Below are 23,077 nucleotides of genomic sequence, written 5' to 3' on the forward strand. Positions count from 1 at the left end.
ATTAATCCGTTCCAGTCTCCCCTTTTTAAAAACACTCACAAAATGTGTAAATATTTACATTACAAACGAGCGCTTATTTAGTACACCTTGCACCACTAGTAGCTTGCGAAGGGAGTGTTGGTCCCTCTCATGGTCCTCTTGACTCAATCACTGCCCGTTAAGTGAATCAGTTGGGGAAAAGCAACAAAGACTCCCGCCTACTATCCGTTGTGAAATTTGTCACTTGATTGACCTACAGGGCAGCCAGTCATATGCCCGTTGCTTGCCTCAATGCATGCGTATCCTCCTGGGACATTTTGTCTCAGCAAGATAGCAAAGTTCACTGCATCTCATCCAAACGCATGAGGCATCATTGGAAAGACCCGGATGTCCTTTACTGAGCACACTAGTATATTTAATAAGTTACTCAGAAGATATAGACCCCCAAAAATGTCTAATGTTGACATAAATGAACAGGCTGAGTGTCAGGAGGATATGTATGAGTTCATGCAGTTATGCAAGTTATGAATATATAGTGTTCGCATGCCACTTTGCGCTTCTCTTTTTGCGGCTTCAGTGCTTGGTGCGTTTGAAATTTTGTTTTTAAAGACCATCACTTTACAGCAGCACTTATGTAATGTATGCACTAATATGTAGTCTGAAGCAGCCTGTTAATACTCGGTCTTGTTCAACCGCAAATGAAGGCACTTCTGCCTAAAACTAAACCAGCGCTCGTCATTTTACATTGACGAGTCATGGCGTTTCATAAAGATGGTGCGCTTATGGCTGTGGAAGGAGGAGGTGTGTGAGCGGATGCATGAGGAAATAATGAAGAATGCGAAAGAATTATAGCGCCTGGCCTTTTAAGAAAACCTGCAATGTGGGTAATAGGTGGGCAGGGGGCGGAATAGTGCTTGGGTCCGTAGGCAGAGCTAGTGGCTGCTCACTATGCACCGTGTGTTGTGTGTTGCAAAAGTAAACACAGTTTGTGTACTGCGGTTAGGATATCATTGGGCGCAGGAAAGAAAGTACAATATCCTTGGGTGGCGGGTGTGAATCGTATTTTGCGGAATTCGATTATGGCGAGAGGTTTCCGGTCCCCATAAAACGTGAAAAATGAAGGAACACCGAATATAGAAAGAAAAAAGTCGAATATGAATTTGATCAGATTTACTTGGTCATAGTAGCTAAAAAAGTCTGAACACACCTGTCTTTGACAGCCATTTGGTCATCCCCGCCACCCCTCTGAAAACGTCGTAGCTCCGCCCCTGGCCGCGCACGATTGGTTTTTGCCAGTGGCAAAACAATTGGGTGGGAGGAGGCATGAATTTGGAGCCTGCGCTTGATGCGCCAGGTTCAGCAGTCTTGCTGTTGACTTGCAGTTTGTGTCATAACATGAAGTACTCCTTTTAGTGCCGCTCAACACACAATGACGCCGCACACGCGCCATTGTGGCGGCGCGCACAAAAAGGCCTCTCGCCGCTCCAGCCATCGCATCCTCAGCGGGCTTTGTGCTGTTTGTTTAAGACGTGTTTGCGCTTTGTGCGGAAAAGTCCTTTATTTGAGCCTCCTATAGCACATATCTATAATGTGTTTGCTTTGCGGCTCAAGTGTTTATATGCTACTCGGGTACTATCGCCGAGCGTGTGAGAGAATCACAGCCAGCTATCGCACTTGGGAGACTGCTACTGTCAGCACTATTGCCCCTATTTATAGAAACATTTGCATTATCTGGCCGCGCACGTGTGTCGAAATCCAACGTATCGACTAAGCCGAAGGAAGACAGAGCGTGGGGGAGGCGGCGGAGGGATTATATTATTCTGCCTCTGCTTTCATTAGAACAAGAGAAGGGGGGGGGGGGGGGGGGGGGATGCAGAGGTTGTCGCGATAGTGCGAATTGGCCATGAAAAGAGCTTTGAAGGCGCAGCGTGCGGATGCTTGACAGATGTCGGCGAAAGCCCTTTGTTCCAGCGCGTGTAATACAGAGAGCCACTTTGTACGTTGATATTGTTGTTCCAGACATACCGCTGCCAACACACAGTCGGTCCCCAGTCGTCTAATAGCCTGTTGGAAGCGTGCAGGATGGAGAAATAAACTCAGCGTGGTGCTCAGCCACAGATTAGGCTTTGCGGGAGAAATCTATTGCGCGCTTGAAAAAAAAACAACGTAACGTTTATATTCCTATAAGAAAAAAAGCACTATGAGTTGATTCAGTTTTATAGAGGAGCGCGGATGAACAAATCAGTACAGTACTTACATTTTACCGGTACTGCACTCTGGATCACCTTTATATTGTTTGATGACATGCTATTTATGTTGTTATTGTATGCACAAAATGTGTATTTTGTTGTAGTGTGTTGTGTGTAGTGTAGTGTAGTGTGTTGAGCTGCCAGTGCAGTGAGCATTTTAACATATATATATATATATATATATATATATATATATATATATATATATATATATATATTTGAAAGTAAAATAAGCAAATAAGTAAAATTTATTAGTAATTGTTGCAGTTTTATTTTGTCATTTCAGGATTTCCATTATGGGGAAAAAATGCTATGTTTTTAGCATTTAGCCATCAAGTGTGTTCAAATGTAGTTATTCACAAATACGTTTTGTGTGTGTATACTGTAAATATATTTACAGTATACACACACAAAACATATTTGTTATTACATTACATTTACCCATAATGGAAATCCTGAACAGACATAATAAAACGGCAACAATTCCCAATAAATTTTACTTGCTTATTTTACTTTTCGAGCCTACGGGTATGCTGCAGTGTTAGCCAAATGCGATAAACAAAGCTAAATAAAGATCAGACTAACGTGTATCCCCTTCTCAGTAATTGTGACGGCGGTATCAAAATCCTGTAATTATGACGCCTGTCCGTGAACCCGCCGACCCAAAGTTGTCGGCGTGAGGAAGTGCCGAGTAGCCGCGCAGTTAAATGGCGAGAGCGTCGCTATTGTTTGAAGGTGATAAATCTCTTGACTGGTGCTTAAGTCTAAATAAATGATGTCTTTGAGATAGTGCCAGCAGCGCGAGCGGCCAGGATGGAGTGTCGCCCCCTCTGGCTCGCTCCACCTCGCCGATATTGTCTTTGCTTCAATGGCATTTCGCTAAGGAGCTTGTTTTCACGCTAAGTGGCGTCTTCAAATAGCTTGGCCTGAAATGTGGCGGCTGTATAAAAAATAAAATGCCACAAAAAGTATGAATGAGCTGAGTCACCGACATGTTGCCTTCACTTGCGGGGAAAGTGACATATTTTGGATGCTAGTCATCAATATGAATACGCTCACATTCGCTCGCACAGCGGTTAGTTTTCATGTTGCCGTTAGCGAATGTCACGTTAGCAAATGTAAGTGGGAAGCTGCACTGGATTATTTCTATAATTTACTGTATATGTATTTTTATTTTAAGAACGTTTTCAGGCTAATCGGAAAAAAGCCAACAAAGTAAAATGTTTCCGTTAGCTGTCACAACGTTAGAAAATCTAAAATAGCGTCTGTACTTGATTATTTTTCTTTTTTTTTAATACGTTTGGGAACATCCTCAATCTAATCTGAAAATAAGATAAACAAGATGCATGTTTTCTTATTTCAATTAGGTAATATCAAAACGTTAGCAAATGTGAGTGAGCGTCTGTATTTGATTATTATTCTTAACGTTGTTTTTGTATATTTGAGAACCATTTTCAGTCTAATTAGAAAGTAGACATACTAGATGCTTGTTATCTTTACTAGCTAATGTTACAACATCAGCAAATCGAAGTGAGAATCTGTTATTGATTATTTTCCTAATGATGTTTTGGACTCATTCGAAAACATTTTCAGTCTAATCTCATGAAAAGAAAAACAGGATGCATGTGTCCATGTAACCATTAGCTAATTTCACGACATTAGCACTTTTAGTTCATTATTTTTCTAGCGATTTTGTTTTACACATTTGAGAACATTTTCAGTCTAATCAGAGAAAAAAAACAGCCATCTAAGTAAGGTCCAGGTTTTTACGTTACAATTAGCTTATTTCGCAACCTTAGCAAATCTACATTAGCATCTGTACTTGATTATTTTTCTGACATTTTTTCTAACATTTGAGAACATTTTTCAGGTTTAAATTACTGAAAAAAAGTCAAGCAAGTAAGATGCATGTTTTCATGTTAGCATTAGCTATAGTCGCAATGTTAGCAAATTTAAGCGTGAACGTTTTTATAAAATAAATGTTGAGCCAATAACAGCTAGCATTTGTTAGCATGATTCTTGTTTATTAACAAAAACGCTATCATGATTGTGTTCCACATAACTTTTAATTTCTACCTTCGTATTTATCGACACTTTGTAATGTACTAATACACACTGAGAAACAAGTGTAGGAGTTGAATAAGTACTTTTACTTTTTACACATTTTTTTTTCTCCTATTTTACTTAAATGCAGAGAGCAAGTACCGTACCTTCATCCAGCTGCGGGATCGTACACAAGCCAGCAGATTTTTAGAGGTTATTGTGCATCGTCATCGCAGTGTTAATACTCACGCGCAAGCACAATCTGTGAGTGCGGATAATGAGATAATTCATCATAAGGATGAATATTTCATCAAAACAGGAGAGAGATATTATCTTTTATCCGGCTATTTAAATAACTGCCATATCGTAATATCCCAGCTGTGGTCCAACGAGACCTTTATGCAAAGCAAAAGCAATTTATTAGGTGTGAGACCAACTCTGAGATACTTTTTTCAGGTTATTCAATATTTAACGTTAGCGGCTAATCGCTAACAAACAACTGATTGCTAGGATGATTGAATTTCCTGCTAGCAAATTACAAGAAACGCTTGTTTTTATAATCAGTGTTATAATAAGAACAGGGGCAGCGCTAATTTACTTGACAGGCTAAGCTAGCTTTTACCAAGCTAATTATAAACATTTTGGTTCACTGTTAAAAACTAGCAAGTTGCCAAAACTGAAAGTATTCGCAAATCTAAAATCTAAGACTTTATTTTGAATTAACAACCCCACCGGTGTTCTGCAGGATTCACAACTAAGCCCACTTTTTATACATTTTACATGAGCAGCCACACGTGATTTGATTTTGCCGACTGATGCGAATCCAATCTGCGGTTGTGGTTGACTCAAATGTTCGGGGGTGTTCAAACTATGCAGTGGGGGTCAATTACACTTGTTAGAGCACAAATGTGGTATATGAGTCTTCAAGTGGAGCTGATAATGATCGTAAGGTTTTTTTTCGGGTGAGGAGTTACAGTAAGTAGAGGCTGATGACTTTGATCACGCCGCAGGCGGCGTTCCCGTTTGCCTCCGCGTCAGCATGTGGTCAAGGTGAGCTAAAGAGGAAGACTTAACACAGCCAAGAAAATGTTGCATTTATATAAAATCTACTGCAAATGTGCTTCGGTTTTTTTGCTTTCTTCCCCCAATCTGTACAAAGGTCCCAGTTGTGAATCAATCAAACTTCTCACAGAGCCTTTCATAAACAGGATGCAAATGACTTTCCAAATGTTTAATGGGCTAACCAACTAATAGTGCCAAATTACGTAAGTTTGTGATCGAAACTCATGCGAAAACCAAGTTAGCGATTTTAGAGTAAAATAGAGTATTTTACAGAGCCCGCCTAAATCCTAAAAAAAAAAAAAAAAATCCACAGTATCAACCGCTAAGCTAATAGCCAGCTAGCTAAACTGTAATTTAAAAAAAAGTTTGAATGTTAATATATTAGCATTGTCTTTTGGAACTAATCTCAAAGCTAACATTCAACTAGCTAAACCGAAATTAAAAAAAAAACAACAAGAAGATTAGCATTGGCATGTCCGCGATTTCCTGTGTTATGCACTTCCTGACATTTCAAAATAAGAGCACATACCTGTTAAGCAGTTCAGCATTAACACTACCGCACAGATTACGTGGAGGACGTACACTATATGGCTAACCACTCTCAATTTAAAGCACTTTTAAAACAGCAAAGTGTCGATATGATTAAATAGCTCATCTCAAGTGTGTCAATTATCGTCTCAGAACCAAATGGCTCACTTTCATCACGAGCCTTCTCCTTTTGAAAACATTTCAGCGTCATTACGAACGTTTGAGCGGTCGCTGCCTTCCCGTGGGAGTGAAAACGAAACAAAATGAGAGAGGAATTAAAAAAAAAAAAAAGAACTCAGCCTCGTGAATATCCATTATCAGCTCTAGTGCAATAAAGATATGCGAGCAACAAGTTAGATCAGAGCAGCGGGACTTGTGAAAAAAACAATAACCTGTAATGGAATCAACAGAAGGGGGGAACTGCGTGCACGCAAAGCTTTCACGACTGAATAAAAAAAAAAAAAACTGACACATGTAGAATCGTATGAAATTATTTCTAATGATGTGGAGTGAAATCGAATGATTTAGACTGAGATGAATATGTTGACAACGGAATGGCTTGAACGGAGATGTCCAAACCACGGCCCGAGGTGGCATTTGCGGCCCAACGTTCACGTTATGAGAAAAGTGTCTAAGTGTATTCTGAGGGTTGTTACCGCCTTAAAACATGTTAAAAAATGAGTAATTTGCAAGTTGTTTTTTTTTTTTACAGTCATTTTTGCTGGTAGCCCCTTTTTTGTATGTTTTTGCATGAAAACCGGAATAGATTGCTCCATATTTATCGGTTAACCCTCCTGTTATTATGTGGGTCAAATTGACCCGTGTGAAAGTTAAAGTGAATGTTGATTGTAGTTTATCGGTGCCTCTGCTTGACCTAAGTACTTTTTTTTTTTTGGATAAATAAGCAACATTTGAGTCAAAATCAGTCAGCAAAGTCAGCAAATTACACTTTTTTTTTTTTTTTTCTTCCTGAGTCTGCTTGATGATTACTAAGGCCCCCGGGTCAAATTGACCCATTGTTATCCCACAGAAACAAATGTAACAAATGGGTATGGATCAAATATTGCCTTTGTCACTCTTTGATTGGGTTTTCAATCAAAAAACATTGTTTTTGAAACTTTTTTTAAAAATAAATGCACACACCCTCGGGTCATATTGACCCAGAGATGTTGTTGCTTTTTTTGTTTCATCAATATAAATCACTGGTTAAAACAAAACATTGTATTTGGATTATACATATTTCTGACACGTTTGGGTTACTAAATACGCTCCGGGTCAAAATGACCCAGGGACATTATTGCTGTTCCTTGCAAATCAAAATCACAGGAGGGTTCAAGACCGAACTAAAGCTCATAAGTGAGATCGCACCAAATTATACAGTCTTCTGCATTGTATCAAAAATATGTTAATTCCAATAAACTGCCATATAGGACAAAATATGAAATAATATTTAAAAAATACCACAGCCAATAATAATTGTCCTTTTTTTCAGTTTCTTACAATAACCCCAAAGCTATTTTAGTTCTAAAATCACGCACCAAATTTGGCTTGATGGTTGGCGTAAGGACCCCAAGTGTCTGGATATTTTGGTGGGCTCGGTGGCCGTGTAACGAACGCCAAGACGCAAACTGGTTAATTGAACTCCCAGCAAGACACCAAATAAACACATTTGGCTGAAGTGTTCCTTAATTTGCTGTCGTAGGGCAGATTTGCTGAACAGATGCGGCGTTTATAGCCATGTTCCCCACCCCAACACACACGCAATGGCACCTGTCCACCTAATAGCAGTATCGCATCCTCGGATCGGTGATGCGTGAAGTGTTTTGCTTGAAGTGCAGCGCAGCAGCAGTTGTTAAGGGAGCAAAAGCTTGCGCGCCTTGCTTAACGGCGGCCGGGACCAACGTTAACGCGTCCAATCTTTATGCACTGCTGACAGGGCCGCTCAGTACACTTTAAGGGCTGCTGGGAAATCTTCATTTCCCATCGTCGAAAATTAGCAGCTGCCTCCCAGCGTGCCGCGCGCGCGGTGTCTGATTCTTTTGTTAAAACCGAGCAGAGACACCTCGGTGACTTTGCTTTCGCTTGTAGGAAGTTACTTTTTTGACACGTGCCGCATTTTCCGCACTATAAGGTGCACCGGATTATAAGGCGCACCCTCAATAATGACATATTATAAATTTTTCCATATATAAGGCGCACCCCCAATCAATGACATATTTTAAACCTTTTTTCATATATAAGGCGCACCGGATTATAAGGCGCACCCCCAATTAATGACATATTCTAAAACTATTTCCATATATAAGGTGCACCCCCAATTAATGACGTATTCTAAAACTATTTCCATATATAAGGCGCACCGGATTATAAGGCGCACCCTCAATTAATGACTTATTTTCAAACTTTTTCAATCACAATATAGTAATACTCAAAGGAATAACAATAATAACTCAAATAATAAGTATAAACTCTCTAGCATAATAACTCAATGTCAATATGAGCAAATTTGTTCAACTGTAAACACACAAAAGAAACAGGTAACGCTTACTTTATCAGTTCATTCCCCAGCTACGAATCCCAATCTCAATATTGATCCATATATAAGGCGCACCTGATTATAAGGCGCACCATCAGCTTTTTAAAAAAAATAAGGCTTTTAGGTGCACCTTATAGTGCGGAAAAAACGGTAATTGTGTTATTTTTCACCCCACTGTTTATGTCGCGGATAGTCTGCTACAGTGGTCTTCTACAAAATTTCAAAATAACAAAAATGTTGACCTTCTACTTATCTAAAAACAAAAATGGGTTTTCCCATGTTCAGCAGAATCTCTTGTAAAGTTCAAATAAATAGTACCCTTAAGATAATACTTTTTAAAATTGTTTTATTGGCCATCAGATCAATAAAAAAAAAACAAAAAACATGCTTTCTATTCATTCACAAAAACGGAAGCAATGTAAGCTTTAATTTTGTAGTTTCACGCTTGTTTTTACGCACATTTCACATTTTCTACCTTTTTCTTGAGTAGGGGAGTTCTTCCACCACCAACAATTTCCTCCCCCTGCACAGGTTTGGTTTAGAAAGCGTTTAAGATTACGACCGGCAGTAAATTGGCGAATATGAATTTGTCGGAAGGCGTTAGAGATTAAGGGCAAGGGGACCCACAGGTCATTTAAAAATAAAGAAGCGGAATAAAAAGAGAGTCGGGGAAAATGAGCTTTTCATGGGCTTGTTTTAAAAGAGAAATCGTCATTATTATTCATCGCAGGGAAACGCGCTCCTGAGAGAACGCGTGTCTATTTGCCTGCTGTGAGCTGAAAATGGTATTTACTGATAAAAATGTAATAAAGGAGCGTTTCCTTGTGAATTTAGCGAGATTGGCTACAAAAAGCCGCTAGCGGACAGCTGGCATATTCAGGCAAAGTCGCACTCGGTAATATTGGCTTTTACTGTGTTGACATACACAGGTGTTTAAAAAAAAAAAAAAAAAAAAGTTTTTGCTTAAACGTTCCCATCATCAAAGAAATCGAAATATTTGTCCATGACGACACAAGTAAACAGAGTGCAGCACTTCAACTGTGTGCTCGGTCGATGGTGTGATTTATTAGTATTTATTTAGTGATATATTTACAAATGCTATGTAAGTATTTATATGTATATTTATATAAATGTGTATTTTTATTTTTTATTTTTATTTATTTTTGTATATATATATATATATATATATATATATATATATATATATATATATATATATATATATATATATATATATATATATAGTATTTCTTTTTTATTTATGTATTTATTTCATGTGTGTATATATGTATACATGTACTGTATATATATATAGAAACAAAACAAATAACAAATACACATATATATTATATATATATATATATATATATATATATATATATATATATATATATATATATATATATATATAATATTTTTTATTATTATTTATTCATTTTATGTGTGTGTGTGTATATATATATATATATATATATATATATATATATATATATATATATATATATATATATATATATATATATAAACATAAATAAATAATATAAATACACAAATATATGTGTATTGTATATTTTTTATTATTATTTATTCATTTTATGTATGTATATATATATATATGTATATATATATGTATATATATATGTATATATATATGTATATATATATATATATATATATATATATATATATATATATATATATATATATATATATATATATTAGATTTTTAAGTTTTACAATGGCTCATTGAAAACACATTTTTTCGTGATGGTTTTACGTTAATTCAAACACATTACTTGCGTAGATATCTGTTATAGGCTTTGTAGAAAATACCGATGAAATCTGATTTATTTAAACGAATTTTAATGACTTTACAGCACTTATTTATGTTTTTATGTGACGTGTTTTGACAAAAGCAGGCGAATTTTAGACAAAAATAAAGAAAATAGAAATTTTTTGAGCTGCCCCTACCCATGTGTTACATATCATATTAAAGGGAATTATGGGTAGAACTAGAATATATAAATATTAAAATTTAAAATTTTGCCTGATTTTGTGAAAACACATCTCACATATATTTTTTCTATGATTAGTTTAATGCTTAAATAAAGAACTAATCAAAAGTTTTCCAGATTCAGCCCTAGTGTTTATTTATTTTTTGGGTGATATCCTTCTAATTTGTTGTAAGACGAGAAAACAGAATGACGCGGAAAAGAAACGTAGCCCAGATCCATAACAAACTCCCGAGCCGCTTTTCTGTGTCAACAAGTTTTCCCTGGCACGCGTTCTTTCCTGCGACTCTTCCAGTCTTCCCATCGCCTCCCTCCTCTTTGTTGTGCTTTATTTTGCTCCCCTCTCTTGTTTTTCGCCGCTTCCCTCTGTGATGTTAGCGTGCTTGGCTCCTCGGCAAATAAAAGGCGGGGGCGGGGCTTGGCGCACCGCCGCCAATCAATGCCGGCTCCCCTTTGCTCCCTCGGGATTCGTCTTGGGAACGTCTCTCGCCGGAACGCAACTTAAACCAGACGCGGCGAATAATTTCGGTTTCGGTTTATTTATTTCTTTTTAATGGAGTCGGTAACTAGGTCGCTACTTGGCTCAATGGGAACAAGACTCCATCCAAAGTCAGACCGATGGAGGTGATCCTGAGTTTTATCGTCATATGCGTACTAACGCAGCACAATGAAATTCTTGTTCCCCGAGCAGACTTATTTTCCGCACAAAAATAAAGTAGGCGAAAAAAACACAGTCATGACGACAGTAATGTTTACTTACTTAGTTTTCAAGCGTATTAGTTTAAAAAATGAAATAAAATAGAAAATAATTACATGTCAAATGCTAAACGGACATTTTAAAACACATAAACATTAAAACCACATAAAAATTACAAATACTATCAAGAAAGTTTAGGACTTGTTGGCATAATGTTGCCCCCCCAAAAAAATAGCATACTGCCATCATGCATTAGCAAATTAAAAAAGAAAATATTTTTTTTTTTTTACATTTACTCTCAATATAAGAATAAATCTATGCCCCATGGCATTATGGGAAAAAAATGTTTAACAGACATTTTAATAGCATAAAAATGACCAAAACTATAATATTTAATTACGTATTTTCAAATGTATTAGTAAAAAATAAAATAGAAGAAATTCATATAATGCACGGATATGTTTGTGCACGCGCAAAAAAAAAAAAAATCTCTCTCTCTCTATACATATATATATATATATATATATATATATATATATATATATATTTATCATTGGCCTGACATAGCACTACATTTCATAATTTTTTTTTTAAATAGTTTTCCCATAATGCCACAGAGTATGTGTATTTACAATCAATACCGTGTTGCTGAGGACATTTTAATATAATACAAAATACTATGAAGTTTACTTAATTTTCAAGTGTATTAAAAAAAAAATATATATATATATATATATATATATATATATATATATACACATATATATATATATATATATATATATATATATATATATATACTGTATATATATATATATATATATATATATATATATATATATATATATATATATATATATATATATATATATATATACACACACACACATATACATACATATATATATATATATATATATATATATATATATATATATATATATATATATATATATATATATACATATATATATATATATATATATATATATATACATACACCATACTCATGTGAAAAATCTTTTTTATAACTGTATACATATAAATTTGAAAATTAAGTCAACATGTAATTATTATTTTTGTCCATTTGACTTGTTTCCACCTTACTGCCTCAGTATTTGTATGCACAAGTCAATTCATTGTTGCATTATGGGATACATAGCTACATTTTTAGCATTTAGCCTGCATGTACGATTGAACAAGTTTTCCCTCCTATTCTGAAAAGATTAGAAATGTTTGACTCATTTTCCCTCCCCGTTGCTGGTGAAAAAGTGAGTCACATGTGGAATGTGTAACCCCCCCCTAAAGAAAGGAAAACATGAGAGCGAAGGAGAAAAATTGGGGGAGGAGGCGCGCTAAAAGATGTACAATACATGTAGCGGTTGGGATGGCGAGGGGGAGTTTGCTTCCAAAAGGAAGAAAAAAGGCTAGTTAAGGAAACGGGAACATCTGGGCCCTTATTCTTGGCTCATTTTTGAAAAATTCACACCTCAAAAGTGCGAGCGGTCTGTTCAGCTCCACAAATGTTCAGTCATAGCGTAACAAGTAAAGTTTTCCTTCTGTAGCTTGGCATGCACTGGCGGTGGGGGAGTTGGCTGTGTGTGTGTGTGTGTGTGTGTGTGTGTGTGTGTGTGTGTGCGTGTGTGTGTGTGTGTGTGTGGGGAGGGGGGGGGTAAAAAAGAAAACGAGGAAAAAATGACCTCAGTCGTGTTTACTTGTCTGTAAACTTGTCGGGAAGGACTGAGGAGCTCTCGTTTCCTTCCCTCCTCTTTTGGTCTCCGCCCCCTTTGGGCTGCCAGGGCGTGGCCTGTGACCTCTTGACCTTCTACTTTGAATGTGTGTGTGAGGGAGACTAGATGTAAGGCTGAAGTTCCCAGCTGCACACAGAACGGGGTGAGGGTGGTGGGGAGGGAAGCTTCTTCTCCTTCCTTTTTCTTTCTTTTTTTTTTTTTTTTTTAGAGGAAAACCACAGCCAGAAAGAATGAGATCTTTGTGTGTATGTGTGTGTTGCGTCTTGTGGGGGGGGGTAGCGAGACCGAAAGAGCGACAGAGAGAATATTAAAGAAGTAAACAGATGGAGGAAAGAGTTTTTGAAGATATTACAGAGAGAAGGAAATTTCCAAGGTATCGCAAATGTGACTCCTACCAGTTGACAGGCAGGCGGAGAAAAGTGAGACATCGGTTGTTGTTGGTTTGTTGAGTCAACTCTGCAAGGCAACTAATCATATTCGCCTCCGTTTAAATACCCCTGTCCTTCTCAAAAAGTGGGGCGGGAAAACGCTTTGTTCATTTTTTTTCCCATTTTCAGACTAACCCGTAACCTGTATAAACGCGGTAAAATGTAGTCAACAGTTGTGGAAAGACACAAGGAAGGAAGACAAGAGGCTTTAGATTATTTTTGCTCCCAAGGAGAATGGACAGAGATGTGTGGTTATTGTTTTCTACCGCTGTGACCTCACATCCTGTTGAGCCCCCTGTTATTCATTGGAATTGCCGTAGTTACAAAACGTTGCCTTCCTAAAGATTTTGGGGAAAGACCACGTAATAGTGTACTAGTGCTCTGTGTGTGTGTGTGTGTGTGTGTGTGTGTGTGTGTGATATATACTATTAGTTATAAGTTCATACAGTGGCTACTATCTTCAAGAAAATAACAGCCATTCAAAGATCACGAGGTCACGATGTCTTCTTTCCTCTTGTGCCCGCTTCTGCTGTTATAGTACTGAATAAATGCTTTATAATAAAATAAGAATAAATATGCCATATTTACCCATATTATGCCAAATAACGCAGGTAGATTTATTCTGAAAATTCATATTGCTTTTGTTCATTTGTTGATGCTAAACGGGTACAGTTTTATGTATACGGTGGACCTCTGGGTTACAGCGTCCCCGTCTTACGTTTTCTTCATGTTATGACGTGCAATCCCAAGTTTTTTTTCGCCCCCCTCTTTTCAAGGATTGTCATGACCTGTGGGGTTGGCTGTGTTTATGTTGTTTTGCCTCCCTCTTCAGGCGTTTTTCGGTAATTGCTTTATTGCTTTATTTATGATGTTATTTAATTGTACACATTTATATTATATTTAAGTAGCACTTACTATACTATTTTGTTCCCAGTTGTTAATGTGTATAAATATTTGGATGTTTTTACCTGGGGTTTTATACGCACTAGCTAATTAGCATCGGTTTCCATTGCCCGCCATACGACTGTTTTGCCTTACGAAACGTATTGATTTTGTATGGCGGGGGTCCACTGTACCTATATAATTTTTATACATAATATTCTTGATTTATAGTCGGTGCGGCGAGTGGTGTGGTGTAAAAGGTTTTCTCTTTCCTTGGGGGGCTTTGCAAATTATAATCGAGAAGCACTGCAAAAATAGCTCACTAGCAGTTATCGGCATTATCAGCAGGTATCGAAACGGTGACATTTTATCGGCCGATGCCTAACAGTAACTAACGTGTCGCCGTAAGAAGTCACAAGAGCAGTCTTCACGTAAAAGTCAGCAGACATCAAATTAAAATTCTAGGGCCCGGATCCGCTTGTTTTCCCTCATTAACTGATGCCCAAAGCCATGAGAAAAACAGCAGCCAATAACACAGATGATTCACAACAAATTCATATACGTTTTATTGGGCTTACATTACGTCCTTGAACAGGCTTGTTTTCTGCTTGAATGATAAAGAAGGGATGCATTCAGGGAGCGTCGTAAATGATACGTTTACTCGGACCGGCCACGGGTGTAAGCGCGTGTGTGCCTCGGACGGGATAATGCAGTGGTCCGCTTCCCCCCGCCGTTTGAGGACGTCCGTCAGCGGTTTGTGTGGCCTTTCAGCCGGCGTCAAGTGACTACTACGGCCAAATTGATTTTCTCCCTTGGCCTTTTCTGGCTTTTTTTTGAAAATCAGCTTAGAAAAGCTGATTTTGTTGCCGCAGCCGCACAATCGATGCGTCCACTGCAGACGCTTTCCACCAAGGTTGCATGTTTTAACAAATGGCAGAGACCAATTCATGCATAAATAGAGCAACGAGTGGCGTACGCATGGCCTTCTTTTTTTTCGGAGATCATTTTATTATTCTATAGGTTATTCTTGTGATTCTCTGCCTTTTCCTCTAACCAGCATTGAATAAACTTTGGAGCCGAATTTGGAGTGGTATCTGCAGGCAAAGTTTTTTTTTTTTTGCTGTATTTTTAGCCCGTCTGCTCATCACAAATAACAATAAAGCATTTAACATACGGGCGTATAACATTTTGCAAAGAAATGCTTACAAGACAATTTTACGAGAAGTCGCTTCATGTTCCAATTCATTTGCTCCTAATTTGAAAAGAAAAATGTACTGTCCCTGCCACGGAAATAAAAAGTATTCCATTCGATTTGCTGATCCCTGCAGAAACAAAATGAGCTGGGACACTCTGCTTGGTTCATGATCCAATTCATTTGCTCTTAATCTGAAAAGGAGAGTGTACTGTTTTTGTCACTGCATTAAAGCGCATTAAATGGCAGATCCGATTAAATGTGCAGAAACAAAACCAGCTGCAGCACTCTGCTTGCTTCATGTTCCAATTAATTTACTCTTATTTTGAAAGGAAGACTATTCTATACTATTCCTGTCACGTCATTAATGATAGATTTGCTGATACTTGCGGAAACAAAATGAGCTGGAGTATTCAGCTTGCTTCATGTTGCAGTTAATTTACGCCTATTTTGAAAGGAAGACTATACTGTTCCTGTCACGGCGTTAGAGAGCTATAAATGATAGATTTGCTGATACCTGCGGAAACAAAATGAGCTGCAGCACTCTGCTTGCTTCATGTTCCAATTAATTTACTCTCATTTTAAAAGGAGGAATGTACTGTTCCCGTCACTGCATTAAATGATAATGCATACCTAAACTAAATAAACTGGAGGACGTGACTTGCTTCATGTTCCAATTCATGTGCTCTTCATTTGAAAAGTGTAGTGCTCCTGTCACCAATGCCACCATACAGCACGTATATTCAGTCGGGCTCGGGCATTAAGTCCTGTGTGCCAATACGCTTCCGCCAGAACTTATTGAAGGTTTCCACGCGTGTCAATAAAGATGAATGGAGGTCACCTGACTACTCATCTGATGCGAGAAAAGCGCCATCACATCCTAAGGAGGCACTGAGTAGATAGATTCATTCCATGCTTGAATCGAGTGCATCTTGGCCCCGCCTGGGGAAAAAAGCCAGGAGGACTCTCCAGCAAACTCCCGCTCATCCTTTCGGGGAAGGGAAAGAGAGAAAGTGTCAATCTGCGGCTAGTGGCGGTAGGGGAGCCCCGCGGAGTCCCGCTAAGCCTCTCAATAGCCGCCTTGCCTCCCACCTGGAGCCTCATTCACTTCTAATGAGGTGCTCAAGTGTCTGTGGCTTAACATGAGGGTCAACAGCACACAAATGAGACCTTTTATTTTATTAGTTTACATGCTGCTCTCCATAATGCTTTAATGCCCTTTAGATGCTTTCCTGAGATCTTCTTGACTTGATTTTTGCTTGCGATTACGGTACGGTGAGATTGTCGCCACGATATTTTCAACGCTGCCACATTATTCTCAATGAAAGAAGCAAGCGGACCGAACCGCCGTCTGAGTCCGTCCTCGTTTACACACAGGAATATTACTAAAACGTTGAGGATCGTTTAAAGGTTACGATTTATGGCAAAAAGTACTCGAGCCGCATTGGAGCGCATTCAGTGGCGGGGCGTTCACTGACCGCTCACAATGTGGGAAATGTAGATATAACAGATATAACTTAGGGATATGAACACAAGAAAATATGAAGGATTTATTTAGTTTTGCTCTACTTTTCAAATTTCTGTTGGTGCGTCCTAAATATTATAAGTAAATTATAAGTAAATATTATATATATTTATTATATTGACATTCTTTTTTCAGCTTATTATTACTAACAACTTACGGACAAAGTCGACCAACAAACTGGCTCCTGGATTGTAACTTGTTTATGTGTAGCGTCTGTGTTGTTGCGTCATGCTTTTATTTATTTTTTCCAGAATCAACAGGCAGAGTTCAGTGTTGATCTAGCGCACGCTTGCTAAAGAGGCTAACAGTGGAGTTGAAAAGGTTTATGTGTTTTTCTTTTAGATCCTCTTAATATCTCACCGGCTTTATTATCCTTCCTGACGTTTCGCTTCAAAAGTCGTATGTTTTGCACCGAGATAATCTTCCTCGCCATAAAGGGAGAGATTCCGTACGTTCTTTTCGCCGTGTTTCTCGCTAACGTCTTGATGTAATATTTAATAGGCAACTGTCAATAAAAGCTCAGCCGCTAGCAAGCTGACACTTTTACACAGGCGGAATTCACGTGGAAAGGAAACGCAGTGTGTTTTGGAGGAGAGGCAACATCATAAAAATCAGACTATGAGGGTGATACACATTTTTATAATCTCATCGGTTAAAGGAAGCACGCTCGGCAAATTAAGCCAAAAAGAGCGGAGGCATTCAGAGGAGACGTAAAGTACGCCGCGCATCCTTTTAATGGGACCTGCTTGCTTGATGTCTTCATTAAAGAACATCGGAGGAATTCATCTGTTTTATTTTCTTCTTATCTGTACGGTCAACTTGACGTTATCACACACACACACACATTATATGTATATATATATATATATATATATATATATATATGTATATATGTATATATATATATATATATATATATGTATGTATATATATATATATATATATATATATGTATGTATATATATATATATATATATATATATATGTATGTATATATATATATATGTATGTATATATATATATATATATATATATATATATATATGTATGTATATATATATATATGTATATATATATATATATATGTATATATATATATATGTATATATATATATATATATATATATATATATATGTATATATATATATGTATATATATATATATATATATGTATATATATGTGTATATATATGTGTATATATTATATATATATGTATATATTATATAGTATATATATATATTATATATTAATTATATTACATCATATATTATATATTATATATATATATATATATATTATATATTATATATATATGTGTGTGTGTATACATATATATGTATATATGTATATTAATTATGCTAATTATTTTAATTAACTTAATATTAATTTTTAATTTTTTTAATTTTTGGGAAACTTTAAACTAACACAAGGATTAAAAGAATAATCAGACATTTTGTAAAATCATTGCATTTGCTAGAAATATTTATCAGCGGTACATTTGATTGGGCCAACTCCTCCTCCGTTGATTCCCCCCTTTAATTCTCATTTTATTTCATCAAATGTCAACGTTATGGAACGCGGAACGCCAGCTGTGATTTTCGTGCCAGCGCAAACGAGAATTTCCAGGCGACGTGCGAAAACACCGCTCAGACACCACGTCCCCTTCATTTATTCATCAGCGGCGACTTAGGGGAGAACGCTCGGCACTTTGCAGTCATCGGCGCCGCATCCCAAACATCAAAACGAGTCGCTTCGCATGTGCGTGAAGCGCGGCGGCGAGCGACTGCAAAGTCGCTTTTTACCCGGATGCCAGCACGCAAAAATAGAGCGTCCGCACATTTTTTTTTGCGCCATCTTTCCCCGCCAGTCTTTTTAATCGCACAGCCAACTCAGCATTAATACAGTAAATAGCCGCTGAATGACTGTTGATATTTGTGCTGTCAACTATCTGGCATGCTATCACCACAACTCCGATGCTTAATCAATTAAACAGTTCATCGCGTGCAATCTGTTTCCCGGCTCCGCCGAGATGATTATCTGTACATATTTCTTTTTAATCTGTTAAAAAAAAAAAAAAAAAGACGGCAAATCCTGTATTTGATCCGAGCACGGGACTAAGTGAATATTTGAGCTGTGCTAGTGGGGGGTTTTTATGTTAGTGTTTTGTGTTGGTTTCAATTATTGATTTTTTTTTTTTCCCCTTCAGCGTGCCCGTGACAATTGCTTCTCCTCGATTATGTCTTGATGCGGAGACGCAAACATAATATTTGCAGTTCTTTGTGTCGCTTTGAGTCAGACGGGGCTTATTGTTTCGGACCCGTTCACTGCCGTTGACGGAAATAGACGTCAACGGTGCGTTTTAGCTGGACAGCTATATCGATCGGAAAAAGAAAAAAAAAATCTGTCTTTCTCTGGTGGTTTGATCTTTACGTCAAAGGCATTTCACATCAAAGGGAAAGCTTTGAGAAAAGACACTAGGGAGCTGAAATTTCACCCAGATGTTGACAAGTTGGCGCAACCTTATCTATCAGAAAAAAATCCATCTTTCTATGATTGATTGACCTTTACATCAATGGCATTTCACATCAAAAGAAAAGCATTGAAAGAAGACACCAGGGAGCTGAAATTTCACCCATATGGCGACAACTTACCAAATTTCAATATGGCATTACCAGGTCAATCAGAAAAATAATGCATCTCTCGCTGATCATTTGACCTTTACATCAAAGGCATTTCACATCAAAAGCTTTGAAAGAAGACACTAGGGAGCTGAAATTTCACCCAGAGGGTGACAGCAAGTCAATGTTCAATATGGCACAGCCACATCAATCAGAAAAACAAAACATCTTTCTCTGATTGAATGAGCTTTACATCAAAGGCATTTCACATCAAAGGGAAATCATTGAAAGAAGACATTATAAGGAGCTGAAATTTAATTCCGCATTTATCGCAAGTCGTCATCACAATTTAAATGCACAAAGTAGCAACCAAACATTTAATTCCACTGGTAATTGATCATGCCAAGTTAAACTTTGACATGTTAACCATCTGGGTGAAATTTCAGCTCCCTAGTGTCACCTTTCAATGCTTTCCATTTGATGCGAAATGCCTTTGTTATTAAGATCAAAGGATTGGACATTATACCATAAAAGGATGATGGCAGTGAATGGTAGTTCACATACTCAATGGCAGCCCATTAAAAATGAATCTTTGACGTCTGTAGCCGTCACTGGCAGTGAATGAGTTACGTGTAAAATGACCTTAAATATCGGACTTTAGATGAACTTAAATTCTATACCGATGGCTCCAAATATATCTTCTCATGAAAACAAGAAAGAATCTAAATCTGTTTTTCCACAACATCTGCTCAGATACTTCCTGCAAGTCCTCTGTCGTTTTTTTTTTTTTTCCTCTTTCCCCTACACCCCGAATCAAATTCCCCTGTTGTCAAAGCCAAAAGAGGAAAGCAAAGTGCAGCGAAGTAACAAGTTGTACGATCGGAAAGTTAGCCTCCACTCTGACCTCCGCGTCGCGGAGGCGGAACTCCGCCGACTGCAACTTGACTCCGCCGCTTCAAATTCTCTTCTCACCAAAACAAGACAACCATCAACTTTTCCATCCGAGCCGCTTTTTTTTTTTTTGCGTGTGTGTTTGCGCTAAACATTCTTAACACCTTCAGACACAACCTTGGTGTTTTTTTTGTTTTTTTTGTCTGACTCACCCTCGCAACTATGCGAGCAACTCTAGAACAGTCACCTAATTGATTCCAGATTTCTCCCAGAAGCCTTCACTCTCTCTACGCGTCCTCCTGGACCAAGTTTATGTCTCCATGACATGGTGTCTCACCGCTTGATGGAAACATGCCGTTTGCAGCGTATCCAAGAATATTTTTTTCATAACATGGCTAAGATCGCCAGTGTTATTAGCTGAGTGGTACTTAACCCTTTTTGCGGTATTTTGTCCAAGCTTTAGATTTTTACACCATAGAAATGATACGTCAAAGAGAGAAAGACAATAGGGAGCTGAAATTTCACCCAGAGCTGATACCGGCCGTATTTGAAGGTATACTTGACTTATTTAGCCAGTTCCTGTCGTGAAATGAATCACTGAGAATGATGTTAGGCTTGCTCAAGGTTCTGGTATGAATCAACTCTTTGGTCATGTGACCGCAAGCTGAGCCGCGATTGGCTGTTGCTGAGCAAATGTGATTTCATTTTCAGTCAACAAGTGGCAAAATTTGTTTTTAAAGGTATTAACTCATTCAATCCCAGAGACATAAATGTAAGTCTTTCCAAAGCCCAGATATTCGGTTTTTAGGAGCTTATTTACATTTTTTGTCCTTTTTTTTTTTTTTTTTAATAACTCATTTAGGACATATTTGGACCTGCCATGAGAGGGGGTTGGAATATATAAATATATATATATATATATATATATATATATATATATATATATATATATATATATATATATATATATATATATAATTAAAAAAAATATATATATATAATTAAAAAAATATGTATATATATAAATAATAATGAAATATATATATATATATATATATATATATATATATATATATATATATATATATATATATATATATATATATATATATATATAATAATTAAACAAAATATATATATATTTTTTAATTATTATTATTTTTTTAAGAGTCCAGACACTCTTATACTTGATACACCAAGATACTTGATTATCGAAGAAATTAATGTCATTAGTGTATTTAAGTATCGATTTAATACTCAAGTAGCTGCCATTTAATGTCCGCATTTTTAAAAAACATGAACGCATCGAATGAAATGTCTAGACTCTTAAAAAAAAAAAAAGTAAAATGACATCTTTGGCGGTGAATAATTTACCGGTAATTGCACATTGCACAAACTAAATTACCTCTCAAATTATGGAGTACATACGGACTCTTTCCTGCTGAAAACGGCGAAATAAGTAAATCATCGGGTAGTCGTAGCGGTTGCCGATACCATTCGCCGATACAAGATTAGTCCTCCTTTTTTTTTTAATGCCTTTTTTTTTCCGCAGCGTCTCAGCCTCGTTTTCTGCGATAATCAGTAAAAAGCCCCAAATGACTTTAATCTAATTGCGCGAGTGCGTCTGATAGCACGCGGCCCAATTTCCATCCTCCGGGGCGTCCCGCAGTTGGCTGCGTCCGCCGCGTCTGTGATGAATGACGGATCACGATGCATTAAAGCCCTATTGCACTCAGCTGCACATTTGAGTCTTCTGCAGCACGCTTTTCCCCGGGGCCATCTGTTTCCCTCCCCTGATTAACAGGCAGTAAATCTGAAAATGTGGCGCTTAGTGACACGCTGTTGCTACAGTGACAGTGGCGCCGTGTTTTCCTCCAGCCTGCAAACACAATTCCTCCCACTGTTTAGTTTGACGCCGTCACAGAGTCTTGCTTTTTCTTAAGCGATTGACACTTGTGGTGGTATGGTGCAAACTATAGCGGGGGGGGGGGGGGGGGGGGGGGGGGGATTTGTGTGTCCCCTTACTACTGTTGGGAGCCATAAAAAAAAAAAGGTTTTACAGTTGCTTTTCTTGGACCGCGGTGGTGAAAATCCCACATTGACTGTAACCCTTTATAGGACGCACTTGGAAATTACTTTGGTGTGTTGGAGTGCATTAGTTTATTTTTTTTTTTTTTAATTTTTTTTTTAGGATATTAAAGGTACCGTATGGTACGGAGTATTGGTTCTCAATGTTTTTTCATAATTTAGAAAATGGTATCACTAATAACAGTTCACATTGGTATGTAGTCACTTTTTTGTAAGAATAATATATATATATATATATATATATATATATATATATATATATATATATATATATATATATATATATCGTGTATTCCAGCCTATTTTGATAAATACACAATTTGCTTCATGTTCCAATTGATTTGCTCTTATTTTGAAAAGTTATTTTTCCTGTCATCTACTGAACCACTGAGCCAAATTATGAAAATAATTGTTTCAATGAGGTGACTAAAAGAAGAAAAAAAAATTGCCTGTAATAATCGATCCAAATTGGTACTGGATTTTCTTTTAATTTTTTTTTTTTATTATAATGATTTCACCTAAATTCCCAAATTTGAGCTTCATATAAAACTGTTTTTGAAAAAAAACAGGTTTGAAACTTGCGATTGATCATTG

At 37.1% G+C, this 23,077-nt stretch overlaps 1 protein-coding gene across 5 annotated transcripts in view; it reads left to right on the forward strand.

Moving 5' to 3' along the window:
* LOC148411847 (mediator of RNA polymerase II transcription subunit 13-like) overlaps positions 1 to 23,077 on the forward strand; it is a 91,586-nt gene that overhangs the window by 28,905 nt on the left and 39,604 nt on the right. The window lies entirely within an intron of this gene.

Source organism: Hippichthys cyanospilos, chromosome 15 (assembly GCF_059441005.1).
Source record: "Hippichthys cyanospilos isolate Australia breed blue-spotted pipefish chromosome 15, RoL_Hcya_1.0, whole genome shotgun sequence".
Lineage (NCBI taxonomy): Eukaryota > Metazoa > Chordata > Actinopteri > Syngnathiformes > Syngnathidae > Hippichthys > Hippichthys cyanospilos.